Source organism: Pteropus vampyrus, unplaced genomic scaffold (genome assembly GCF_000151845.1).
Source record: "Pteropus vampyrus isolate Shadow unplaced genomic scaffold, Pvam_2.0 Scaffold1, whole genome shotgun sequence".
Classification (NCBI taxonomy): Eukaryota; Metazoa; Chordata; class Mammalia; order Chiroptera; family Pteropodidae; genus Pteropus; species Pteropus vampyrus.
The window spans coordinates 32416639-32430480 of record NW_011888782.1 but is presented as its reverse complement, the minus strand read 5'-3'; the positions used below and the strand labels follow the sequence as shown (position 1 = coordinate 32430480).

Here is a 13842-nt window from a genome sequence, read left to right as displayed (position 1 = left end):
ATAAGACAAAGTATGCCTCAAGAGAGGAGCAGTTTTTCAGGGAAGAGAGCTGTAACAACACAGAAATGGGAAGGTCTGCTTATATTTAGGCCATGACGAGTGGTTCCAAAGGCATTCCTAGGTGATGGGCTCGTGAAGTCATTTTGATTGACAGTTGGCTGCTATATAACCCTTTGCCTACTGTGCATGTGCTTACCTAGAATTCAGTCTGTTACAATTAGATTCATAAACTTCCAGGCATAAATATAGTATTACAATGACAGTATAATGATCATTAGATTGTGGGCAGATTAGAATAGTACCTTCTGCGCAGGCATCTGTGGCTGGATTAGATAAACTATAAATTATGGCCTTCCTATCCTTTGTCTAGGGAATACAAGAGTGATTCTCTGACTACCAATAGGTTGTTCTCTGGGTGGTCTCTAGGCTGGGCCTCTATATCTTTGTTCTCTACGTCACTCATGCCTAACTAACTACCTAATAAAGTCACCCGGTTTACGGTATTTTTGTTATAACAGTCTGAACTAAGACACAACCCAAATGTCTACTAACTGATGAATGGATAAACAAAATGTGATATATCTGTTAACCATTGCTATGATTGGAGTTCCAATAACACACACACACACACACACACACACACAGACACACACACCTCTAGGTCCTTATCACTGATGAGAAAATGAATTTCAACTCAGTGAATAGAAGAAATATTTGCTTATTAAAAGCACATTCTGAGGTAGAAGATGGGTCAAGCCTAAACTGGCTAACCATGTGGAAATAAGGATACATACCCCTGGGGAAGGAGAGGTTTATATTATATTTAGGGCTGTGATGGGTAATTACAAAGGGGTTCTTAGGTGATTGGCAAATGAGGTCATTTTGATTAACACTTGGCTGCTATATAACTCTTTGCTTAGTGCATATGTACTTACCCAGAATTCAGCCTGTTATAATTAGATTCATGAACTTCCAGTCATAAATATAGTATTATAATGAAACTTAGGTTGATAGTACCTTCTGTTCAGGCATCTGTAGCCAGATTAGGCTAGGTAAGATTACGACCCTTCTTTCCTTTGTCTCTGGGGATGCAAGAGGAATTCTTTAACTACCAGTAGAGTGTTCTTTGGGTAGTCTCTGGGCTGAACCCCTATTTCTTTGTCCCCCCTGTCACTCATGTCTGACTAGCTACCTAACATATCTATATAAACGGGGTTTCCTGGACCTAATTCTAATGTGAGTAGGCTTCCCCACAATAACAAGCAATTCTTGGATACTAGCAGAGTGTCTGAGAATTCAACTCAATTTTGATACTATCTACCTGGATATAGAATCATATTCCACAAGTAAAAACTTAGTTCCACAAGACCGCCCTCCATTTCAGACACTGGTCAAAAGCTCAGGTTGTTATCTGTGTTTTTGACTGACTGGCTGTAAATCAGAAGTTCCTGTGTCTCCCTCCTTGGGTTTGATTAATTTGCTAGAGCAGCTCCTAGAACTCAGGGAAACCCATTTACTCACTAGATTATCAGTTGATTACAATGAAAGTTAAACAACACGAATCAACATCCAGATGAAGAGGTATATACAGGGTGAGGTCTGGAACAAAAGAGCTTCTGTCCTCATGGAGATTGGGGACTGGCATGGTGGCATTTGGAAACATTCTGATTCTCCAGTGCGGAAACTATTCAAAAAAGTGGCCCTAAAGAGGTCCTTTTAGGTTTTTATGAAGGTTTCATTACATAGACATAATTAGCTAAGTTATTGGCTATTGGTGACTAATTTAACCTCAAGCCCCTCTCCAACTCTGGAAATCAGGAATCAGGGAGTGGGACTAAAATTCCAATTCTCTAACCATTTGGTTGGCTCCTACCAGCATCCAGTCCCCATCCTTAGGCGATTTCCAAAAGTCACTTCATTACCATAATAAAAGATACCTTGATCACTCTCAACACTTAGAAAATTCCAAGGGTTTTGGGAGCTCTGTGCCAGAAATGCAGATAAAGACCAAATAAATATTGATTATGTATCACAATGTCCCACCATACAATATAATATTATTCATCCACAAAAAGGAATGATACATGCTACAGCATGGATAAACCTTGAAAACAACATTATGCCAAGTGAAAGAAGCTATTTGGAAAAGGTCATATATTATATAATTCCATTTATATGAAATGTGCAGAATAGGCAAATCCATAGAGATAGAAATTAGATTAGTGTTTGCCAGGAGCAGAATGACTACTAATGGGTATGTAATTTCCTTTTTGGAGTGATGAAAATGTTCTAGAATTAGATAATGGTGATAATTGTACAACGTTGTGAACGCACTAAAAGCCACTTAATTGTACACTTTCAAATGGTGAATTTTATGCTATGTGAATTATATCTCAACAGAAAGAAAAAACAATAATTCTTAAGATTTTAGTAGTAGAATCTAGGTAGTGGGTATATGGCTGCTAACTTTAAAATCTTCTCAATTTTTCTGTATATTTGAAAATGCAAAAATGTTTTGAAAAAAATTAGGGGCTAGACTTTCTTGATATTAATCCTTATTCTTTCATGGCCTGGATTTTGATGGATCTTTTCTGCTTGGCAGAACTTTGAATCTGAGCACACCATGATTCACTTAATTCACTTTAATAAACACTCAGGCAGACACAGAGCTAGAAAGACAAACTTAACATAGAAACTGCTCTTAAGAAATACTAAACACCAGGATCTTGGAAGACACAGAAGCACAATAATGCACCTTCTGCCACCCAGAATTCAAGACTGCAGGAAATGGAAATCCAGTCAAGGACTTTGAACCAGAGAAAAGCAAAAAACAGTAAGCAGCTCCAGGGCCCATCAGCTATAAGGACTTTGATACTGAGCCAAACTTTTGCCTCAGTCTTGAATTTTTAAATTGTGTTTCCTATGAAAATAGCCCTTATGCTCCAAGTGTGATTGGCCTAGCACCTGAAGAAAAGTGAGATTCTATAATTAAAAAGTGGGAGCAGAGAGACAAGGAATACCTTAGAAACATAAATTTTATTCTCTTATGAAACAAAAACTTATTGAGGCAACAGAATCCTGTGAGTCTCTACCATGATGTGAGCCGCTCAACAGACACAGACCATTTGACATGGTTAAGACATATTAATGTAAAGTTTATGTATTTTGAAGCTTAGATATAATTCTTTATATCTAAAGATATAAAGATACACCTTTAAGGATACACCTAACATCTTGAAGCTAAGAATATCGAGAAGTGGCATTTCTCCTTTCTCTCTCAGATATAATTGGAATGTGAATTATTTCAGGCAATTTTCACTCTCATGGATGACAGCAGTGTTCTCCATATTTAGTATTGGATGGATACTCTTATTAGAAGCTCCTGGAAAAGAGGGAAGCATTAGAAAGAAGAAACATATTTGTATTTGAAGCAAATTATTGGGTAAGATTCTGAGAATCTTCACTGGAGATGATTTTAATGGATAGTGTTGGGATCTGCTGCTACCAATAAATATTCTTCCTTTCTCTTGTGATATGGACAGTTAGAGAATTAGACTCCTAGCTAGATGACTGAGAATCAAAATATCAATATATTACGACCAAAACTTGGATTGGAACATGTAGCTTAAATATGCACGCACTATGATTTCCTTCACTGTAGACTTAAATACTTCACTATATAGACTTAAATACTTCAGTGTAGCCTTAAACTAACCCTCCCACATTTCAACTTCCCCTACAGAGACCAAACAAGCTCCACTGCCACTAGGCATAAGAAAACAGACTAGAATGAGTCTGTCTGCAGCCAGGCTGATCCAAAGTGAGAGCCAACCCAGAAGTTAATTTCGGCTCACCAATTCACCAGGTATACATATCACGCATCATAGGAAGGTGTGAGGAAGGGATAGAAAATTAGAAGTGTTTCATACTTAATGTTCCCTGTCAAATGGAGTCAAAATTTATTTCCATTTTCATAAATATAAGAATCAGATTGTGTTTCCCCTATTAGACAGTAATCTTTCCAAAATGATTTCTTATAATAGTGTGCAAGTGCCTAATAACATTTTGCAGATTACAAAGGATTTTTCCCAAAAGTATCTCATTTGGCCATTAGAAGTTTCTTCTGGGATATAGCAAGTTGGATGATTGAAACAGAAATTCTGTAAGTAACTATGAGCTTTGTAATCATAAAATCTGCATGTGGATTCCCCTGACACTGTTATAAGGTTTGGGATTATAATAAATGTTGCGTTTGTCATAACATTTCAGACCCATTTTACTTTACTTTAGAACAATATGGTCCAAAAATTTTTAAAGTATTAAAAAGTAGAAGATAAAAAAATACAAGGAATTAGATAGGCACAGAAAACCAAATGAATCACCTCCATCCGTGACATTCTCCTCTTCCATTAGCGTCAATACTCACCCCGTTCAGTGTCATTTCTCCCCCTTCCTAATCCCTTCTATCTAGTGACAAAGTATAGTTCCATTTTATCACTCATATAGTACCTACTCCTCAATGCCTATCACCACCGGTTTAATACCAGCCTCATCCCTTCTCCTCTCACAACAGCCTGCTAACTGCTGTCCCTGGTCCAGAATTTGTCTTTTCTTTTCCTTCTTTTACTATGCAGATACAATGACCATTCAAAAAAAAAAAAAAAAAAAATCTGACCACAACCCTGCCACGCCCCTTGTGGAAGATGCTGTTAATGGGATAAATCCACAGCCATTTCAACTCCCTTTTTTTCCTTAATGCTTTCAACTAAAGAAGCAGTTGAGTTCCCTCAGCTCCCTTGTACCTAGTAACAGCCATGGGGCTTATTTGTGCCATCAGCCATGAGGAATTTTGTTGAGTGGCTTCCAGGAAAGTTTTACTTTACTTTTTTTTTGTTGTTTAACAAAGGAATCTATGCATTAAATCCTCCCCATACTAGCCAGTGCTAACTTTGAGATAGCTAAGAGCATCATTCTCTTGATGCTGTAATGGAAATAGCATGATTGCTCTCCTCCCTGATATTGTTACCCCTTTGTAAGTGTCCTTTCCTTCTTTTGTGATCTCTCACTGATTTCAATTATTACCTCCATGGCTGAATTTTGTGGCTCAGCAGATGTACCATTTATCCACATAGCTGTTAAGAACAGCAGTTATGCTAATAGATTCTTCTTGGCTCTACCTCCAGGAAGAATTCATAGTATTTAAATTTTTTTTTCCTAATTTTATTAAGATACAATTGACATATAACATTGTGTAAGTTTAAGATGTACAATATACACCCCTGGAACTAACAGTAATAATAGAATACAGTCTATTTCCCAGCTATGCACAGGCCCTTGCCCTCATGCAATCTTACCCAAGCCATTTCAAAGGATTTCTTTCTTATAGACAAAGATGTAGTTTCTTATCACATTAGTTGGAAAGTACAAAAGGAATGTGTCATCTGTAAGCCCTTTAATGAAGGACTCAAGCTCCTTCATGCCTATTGATTTCAGGGGCCCAGGGAGCTTCTAGCCAGGGATATGACAAAGGCAACTGCCTTAGTCTTCTGAGTCAGAAACTGAGGTTTTTTGATGGTTATGGCTCACTTTAATTTTCAAAGTTTCTGCAGGAAATCATAAAACCGAGCTCCTCATACAAGGATGCTCTTTATCTTAATTTGTGAGGTCATGAGACCTTTTAGCAAGGTCACTGGCTGCAGCCACAGGGTTTGTAAGTATCCAAATGACTACCTGATGGTAGGAGTTTTACAACACTTCCAATGTTGAACAGACAGAACCTGCACTGTGCATTGTGCAGTTTGTGTTGACCTCTTCCCTTACGGCTTATCCTCTTCCAGGTGCTGCTGATTTTCACACAGAAATGTGGCCTTCAATCTGGGAACTCCAAACAGTGAACAGTGAACAAAGCCAGTAAACCAGGCCTTGCCTCAGCTGGGAGAAAAATCATAAGGTTCAGTCAGACAGTGATGGGGCTAAGAAGATCCTCAGAGTCCTCTGTCATTGTCCCTATAGGCAATAAATCAACTTGTTTCTGTATGTGCTGGACACCTCCCAGACATCTCCCTTTGGCATGATCTTGATCACACCGCTTCCACTTTATGAAAGAGTCTGCTGGGCTAGTTCTTCCCTACTGGGTAGTCTCTCTGGTATCACCCAAGACATGATCTATATTACTGGCTTCAAATTAGTTGATACTTTTTTGGTGAGTGCAGTTTTGAATAAGGCCAAATAACAAGCCTAGCAGTTGTTTTTCAAATGCGCAGTTTTAAGTTCAAAACCTAAGAGGTATCCATTGAGTGAAGTATTTGATTTCTGCCAAAAGCTGCAACGTGCTTGCAGCTTTTGTGGTCATAGACACTTCTAAGACCATCTCAGCAGAATGAGACTACCCGTGCCACTCCCTTTGTAAAATTTTAAGCCATTGTTTCTGCTCAGAAACTCATTAAAATTCAGATTTCTTTTGGCAATTTGTGAATTGGGTTCAACAAGATTTCTAGATAAGGAATATGATTTTCCCAAACCAGAGCAGCCAGTCCTGCTTGCCTCTGATACTCTTGTTTATTAGCAAGGTCTCTGTGAGATAATTTATTTTTCACACTTTGAGAATTGTTGCTAGTTGTTCCCACCCACATAATTCCCAGATTAGACTGGGCCTTGAATTTTAGCTTGTTATCAGCCACCACTTATCATAAATGTGAATATAGCCCGTAGGGCCTCTTGAGAATCCTCTAAGGAGGCAATTCTCATGATATCATGAGTGTGGCATTCTAACTTGTTCTCAATGGTTATCAAGTATAATCTAATCTTATTAGATTATGACAACATGTTGACAAATTAAAATATTTCTGTGAGGAAACAGTAAACGTATACCAGTTTCATTCCATGAGAATGCCTCTATGCTTGGCTGGACTCTGAAACTGAGATTGAAAAGAAATTATTAACAAGACCTAAAATGACATATCAATCCCCTATAGCCTTTGTGCACAGTCTATACCATATCAAATATTACTAAAGCTATCAGAGAAACCAGTTCTCAAGTCAATTATGTGTTTGAGAAATAGACAAATATGTATTAAAGAGGAAACTAAAAATGGTTTAGAAACGTTGTTGATGAAGTGACAGGTGTGTAATATGAGGGAAGTTGATGGTTTACTTTGTAAAATACACTACACTCTGGGTCTTCTCAGACAAGTGGGTGCACATAGATTTAGTAAGCGAAGCATATGGTTAAGTGTGGGAGCTCTCCAGTTAGAGCAGAATTTAAAATTTTGGTGGCAGAAAAATTGTCACGAGGATTATATAATCTGAACTTTTTAACAGCCATTCCTTTTGAATAATCATTGCCAGTGCCTAATCAGAGGGGATCTTGGAATGAAATCTGGAGCCAGCTTGTCTTTGTTTCTGTATAAAGATGAGAAAATGATCTCCAATATGTACATGATACATACTATACACACCTGTATCACTAGACCTCTAGTGCTCTTGTATTAATTTATCTTCACGTCTGTCTTCTCTTGGACTCCAATCTTCTTAAATGTAGAGAACATGTTTTACACATCTTTCTACTTTATTCTCAGTTGAAAACCAGTATAATTTTGTTGCATAAATGAAGAAATACATGGAGTACTGAGGAAATGTTTTAAGGATTCACAGTTCTACTGGCAAAAAAAAAAAAAAAAAAAGGTCATTATTACTGTGGGAATTGTGTGTAAGATCCTCAAATACTTTCAGATTTCTCAGGGAATGATTGCTTCTTTTCTGGTAAATACCCATCATAATTTATGGAAGCGGTTTCAGCTTTCAGGTTTGTTTGGCTCACTCTATTTTTACTTCCTTAGGATTATTAGGGCAAATTGAGTTCTAATTACAGCTTGATTCTCAAACACAAAAGGAAAAGAGTAAAGCCAGGAAAGAAGCAACCAATAAAACTTCTCAGCTCAGGCAAAAATGAGTTCTTAGGAGAATTAAATAATACTTAATGCCTTTTTTGACTGAAAGAATAAGCGAAAGTAAATCTATTTATATAACTGACAGAATAGTTTTTAGGGTTATTGACAATGCATTACAGTTGGATAGAGCCTAAAAAAAAAAAAAAATCAGAGATTTTAATCTTTCAGCTTCAGAAATAATGTACCAATATTGAGTGTTTTTCTTTTTAACAATAAACTGTTAAAATGACCAAATGATTTGTTTTTTAAAGTTTTCCTGTATTAATCAGAATCCTCAGAGAAACAGATACAATTGGAGATATACAAATATCTACATATGTTTTGTTCTATAAAAAGAGAGAAAGGTTGATTGATTTTAAGTAATTGGCTCACATGGTGGTGAAGGCTGGCAAATCCAAACTTTTTAGGGTCGGCTAAAAGCGTGGAGACCCAGGGAAAAGTCGATGTTGCAATTCTAATTCAAAGGCCATCTGGTAGTGGAATCCTTCTTATTTTGGGGAGGTCGGTCTTTTTCTCTTAAGATTGGATGAGGCCCACCCTCAATTATGGAGGACAACCTGCTTAACTCAAAGTCTACTGATTTATATGTTAAATTCATCTAGAAAATATCTCCGCAGAATTTCTAGAATGATGTTTGACCAAATATCTGGGTACCACAGCCTAGACAAAATGACACATGAAATTAATCACCATATTGTCCCAATCTTTTAAAATCCTAGCAAGTATTTTGCTCCTTTCTTCTCTAATAGTTGTATAATTTCTCATATTCTGAGTCCTGTGCATTTATTCATCATTTAATTCCTATTCTTAAATTTTCTTGGTTGTTTCAGAGTATTTCATATATCAAACGCGTCCTCCCCTGAATTAATTGGGAAATAAAATTTTCTGTAAAATTTTCTATAAAACTTTTGCCCCCTTCATAGTTGAATCATAGCTATTTGGCAAATTATGTTTCAAAAATGCTGAAGTTAAGATCATAGCAATGAAAAATAACAATGAATGAGCAGTCATCAATGCACCTTATATTGCAAATAAATGATTCCCAGGATAAAGCTCACGCTGCAGGTTCTGGACACCACTAACCAAAGAAACTAGTCAGAAAATTCTTTAATATATAATTTCAATGTTTCATCTACCCCAAGAGTTGACTTTAAGCTGATTGCTTTGGTTTAAAGGTTTGAGAATCTTTTTAAAGATATAATATATGCAATATCAACTATAATTGAAAAAAATAACAATATAAAAAATTTTAAAGACATAATATGTATAAAACAAAAGAGAGGTGATAGCTCCAGTCTGAATCTGAAAGTCTGATAAATAGGAGAGCCAAAGGTGTAGCTCTAGTACAAAGGCTGGAAGGCTAGAGACTCAAGAAGAGCCAGTATTTCAGATTGAGTCTGAAAGGATGTCAGTCTGCCTAACTCGGTCTACCAACTTAAATGTTAATCTAATCCACAAACATCCTCACAGAAACACCCAACATTTGACCAAGTATCTAGGCAACCTGTGGCCCAGTCAAGGTAAACATCAAATTAACCATGAGAGCATTATAGTTCTACTAAACTAGAAGAATATAATTTCAACAATAGGTTGATGAACTTCTCAAAATATTAATATTAAATGGCAGCACCTAATCAGAAATGTGATATATAAAATGAGATATAGATATGTGATTCATATATGCATATAAATTTCAATTATAGCATGTGATTTTAATTATAATTTAATTATCCTTAATTATTTAAGGATATGTTAGAAATGCTTTTCCTATTATATATAAACCAGAAAATCCCATCCGTCAAAAAAATGTTGAGCCATACATACCATTGGAAATGCTGGAATGGTGTTTCAAGTTTTCATAGATTAGTAGCAACATTACACAAATCTCTATGAGAGCAATGGCAATAATTCATGTCTCTTCATTATCCATATATTATAAATATAGTGGTTAATATTCTAGTATTAGCAGATCTGATCTATTAATAAAAATTTAGTCTTATGATTCTGAAATTTATCAAGTTCTTCTTTGATATAAGTTGGTCAACCTTCCATTTATTTCCTAATTTCTCTCACCGCTATATTCTGGGAATGTGGTTGAACTAGGTGTATGGACCACTTCATAGAGAGCATGAAGTCAGCTCCATTTCATCTTTTGTAAACCCAAGGGTATTCTTAAAGATAAAAAGCCATATCATTAATAATAAAAGGGCCAAGACCAGGCTTTTATGTTTATAGGTATAAAATCGTGTTTTCAGAACCTAAACTATATTAACTCATTTTTTAAAATTATGGAACATTCCTCTTATGAAGGCTTTCAGGACTTTAAATGGTATAGCAACATTGACAGAATTAAAAAAATCAGTTTATATACATTTAAAGGTGCTTTGGAAAAAATTCAACCTATTCAATTAGAAAAATATTTTAGTAATAAAATTTGAATACTTGTCATAGAAAAAAAGGATTATATTAAATACTTATTTAACTCCCTAAGAGTTATATAAGTGCTAGCAAGTAGTTGTCATATTTGGGATGTAAAATTTAATATTTAAGTGTTAGGAAAATGTGTCTTATCATGCCTTTTGTTTTTAATGGGAATGTTATCTTAAAATGAAGATTTGACAGTATGAAAAAATCCAGGTAAAGGTAAATAAATTTTAAATATTAATTCATATTTAAAATATACTAATACTTCAATTTGTAATTGTCTACTTATTTATTATACGTGTATGTATATATTTGAGTTATGTGTGTGTTATATGTGTAACATGTAGGTGTAACATTCAGCAAAAACTTATATTCAAGATTGTTATTACATGTGTGTTTGCAAGTATAAGTGTCTCACGTATGTATACAAATAATGATGTGTGTGCTTGTGTAGCAAAAAAAAAAAGCCATTTTTGCTAGTAAAAAATGTTTAATTAAAGTCTAGCTATAGATGTTTAACTGTGTTAAAGCCTTTGATAGGCATAGCTAAGATCTCCCATACTATTTTAAATATATCAAATGAAAGCCACTATATCAAGTATGATCATGACTTATTGTCATTAGTCCATTGCTATATCATAGTTAAGAGAAAAAAAGGTGGAAAATTTTAAATGAGAGGTCCCTGAAGATAAAAACAAATTCTACTTTTTGTTATAAGATTGAGGAGAAAGATCTACATGACTGAGGTGCAAGTTTCTTAATGCTTGGTTATTAATGAATTACATTGGAGGTAATATGCATAATGATGAGGACTTTATAATGATAGATGATATATACAATTAAATGTTTAAATCATGTAATATTTTAAAATTATTTTAACTATGTAGAATTTTGAAAATTTAAACAGCAAAGAAAACAAAATTAGAAAGATTAAAAAGAAATGACAAAATAAGAAAATTATTATAAAATCTCTTCTCCTAAATTAATCTATGAATGTAATGCCAAACTAATAAAAATACTAATAGGTAGTGGTGGTGATGTTTTTGTTTTTGAGTTTTGTGTGCGTTACTATTAAAGCCAATCAAATTTATTGAAGTACTTATTAAGTTACTTATACAGACATTTTTCCCCCCTCTTTAATACACGCCCCCACCACTTCCACCCCTCTCCTATGGATGTTGCCATTTCCCCTTAAGAACTGGATCTCTGAAGGTGGGGCATCTCCTTCCACATGCTGGCAGTGTACACATGGGGCCAAGTGATCTTGGAAGCTAAGCAGGGTTGGACCTGGTTAGTACTTGGATAGGAGACCACCTAGGAAGACCAGAGGCAGTAGGCGTAAAAAATTGGTACCCAGAGCCTGGTGCACCTGGGATATGGACCATGGCTCCACTGGGGCATGAACCTAGGACCTTCTGCGTGTAAAGCAGATGTGCTAATCACTACTCTATGGAACCACCCCAAAACACAACTCTTTTAAATGATCAGTTTTCACTTCTCTTCTTATGTGGTGTGTGTGGGAGGGATATGAGAGAGAGAGAAGAGAGAGAGAAACATGTCACTTCCCATTATTGAACATGTACACTTTAATGGAGATAAGAGTTCTATATGAAACATCTTGTGTTAGTCCAGTCAGGTTGCTATAACAAAATTCCATAAACTGGGTGGTTTATAAACAATAAAGTTTTATTTCTCATAGCTCTGGAGGCTATGATCAGGGTGCCAGCCCTGGTATGGCATATGGGTTTTGTCTTGAAGGTAAACTCTCATCAGCAGAAGTAACTTTTACTACAGCCATGCTACCCTGAACAAGCCCGATCTCGTCTGATCTTGGAAGCTAAGCAGGGTTGGACCTGGTTAGTACTTGGATAGGAGACCACCTAGGAAGACCAGGGGCAGTAGGCGTAAAAAATAAAAAATAAAAAATAAGAGATTGTAAGCTGACGAGGTCTTTGCAATCTGTGAGATCAACCAAGGGTTGCCTCACCTAAAAAAAAATTAAATTAAAAAAAAAATAAACAGAAGTGGCTTCTTAGAATGTCATATAGATTACTGTGTTTATAAATGATTGTCATGGTCACAATAAGGAGAAGTGTAGCTCTATAGCCAATTTTTGTATACCTTGATCTTCATTTTTCATGTGAAAAATTGGTACCCGGAGAAGCTGAGGTAAATGCCTTGTTCACAAACTATTTGACAGCTCCCCCAATGTCTACTAAATATATTCCAAATCTGATAGCCTGGCACTTAAAGCCCACCATAGTCTTGCTATTATTGGAAATATAGGAGGTCTAGTAATATCTTGGTCTTTAATTGTTTTCAAGTATATTTATTATATACATTTATATTTACATATATATTGCATTTGTTTTCTTAACTTTCCCGAGGTCATTCCAGGCATCTCTGCCAGTTAGAGGCATAGCCCATACTTAACATCTTGAATCAGCTTCTTCCCAACACATACAAAGATGAATGTGTTAACTTGGGAGTAGATTTGTGGGGACATAAGTCTGGAGAGTGAAATAGGACTAGGACATTGACTTAAGGGGAGACAAAAGGATCTTTAGTCAAGATTAAGGCAGAATCTAGTCTGGAAAGTCTGTGTGGTCAGATTTTAACTGAATAATCAGAAGTAAATCTATAAACAAGCTTTGAACATCGAGATAGTGGATATATAAAGTAGAAATAGGAACTCAGGCATGGAATACCACTGAGTATGAGTAAGAATTCCATATCCTTGGTACTAGAAAATAAAGGTAGATTATATTGAAAAATTAGTTAAACCAGATTATACCTGAATTTTAAAAATTGTAATATCAATTTAATTAAATTATAAATCATTAATGGATTCTTATGTACAACATTTATTTTTTAAAATGTTCATTGACGCAAATGGGGAGCACAGCACAGGGAATGCAATTAGCATGAATATGTTGGCTAGGTGGAGGGTCAGAAGAGGGAGGAAATAATTGTGGGGATCATTTTACATACTATATAGATGTCTAACCAAAGTATTGTGTACTTGAAACTAATTAAAATAAATAAATTAAAAAAAAATAATAAAAATGTTCATTGAGTTTTTAATATATGCCAGGCGCTGTTTTTGGCAATGAGTACATATAGATGAAGTATACAATTCCTGCCCTCAAGATGTGCGTGGATGAATGGGCCAGAATACTCTCAGAACATGAAGAAATAATTGTAATATAAAATTCTGATAAAATGTAGCATGGAGTATAAATAATACTGCTGGAGAATCTATGGAAGAACTTACAAAGAAAGCGACAATTGAATTGTCTTAAATGAATGGGAATTATCCAAGTGCAAAATGGTGAAAAGCATGGAGCAAACAAAGGGAACAGAATGTTCAAGGCTACAGAGGGTATCATCCTGTCAAGATACAGAATATTTTCATTATTTGAAAAATTCCTTTGTGACCCTTCCCAGTCAATTCCTCCATATACTCACC

The 13842-nt window shown here is 35.4% G+C and overlaps 1 long non-coding RNA gene and 1 pseudogene across 1 annotated transcript; both read left to right on the top strand.

The window, feature by feature from the left end:
- Nucleotides 1-3746: 3746 nt before the first annotated feature.
- Nucleotides 3747-6277, top strand: LOC111729816. The gene is made up of 3 exons (XR_002776460.1): nt 3747-3865; nt 4072-4162; nt 5838-6277. It is a non-coding gene; the product is annotated as an uncharacterized LOC111729816 (long non-coding RNA).
- Nucleotides 6278-12159: 5882 nt separating this feature from the next.
- On the top strand, nt 12160-12278 carry LOC111736766 (annotated as a pseudogene).
- Nucleotides 12279-13842: the final 1564 nt, after the last annotated feature.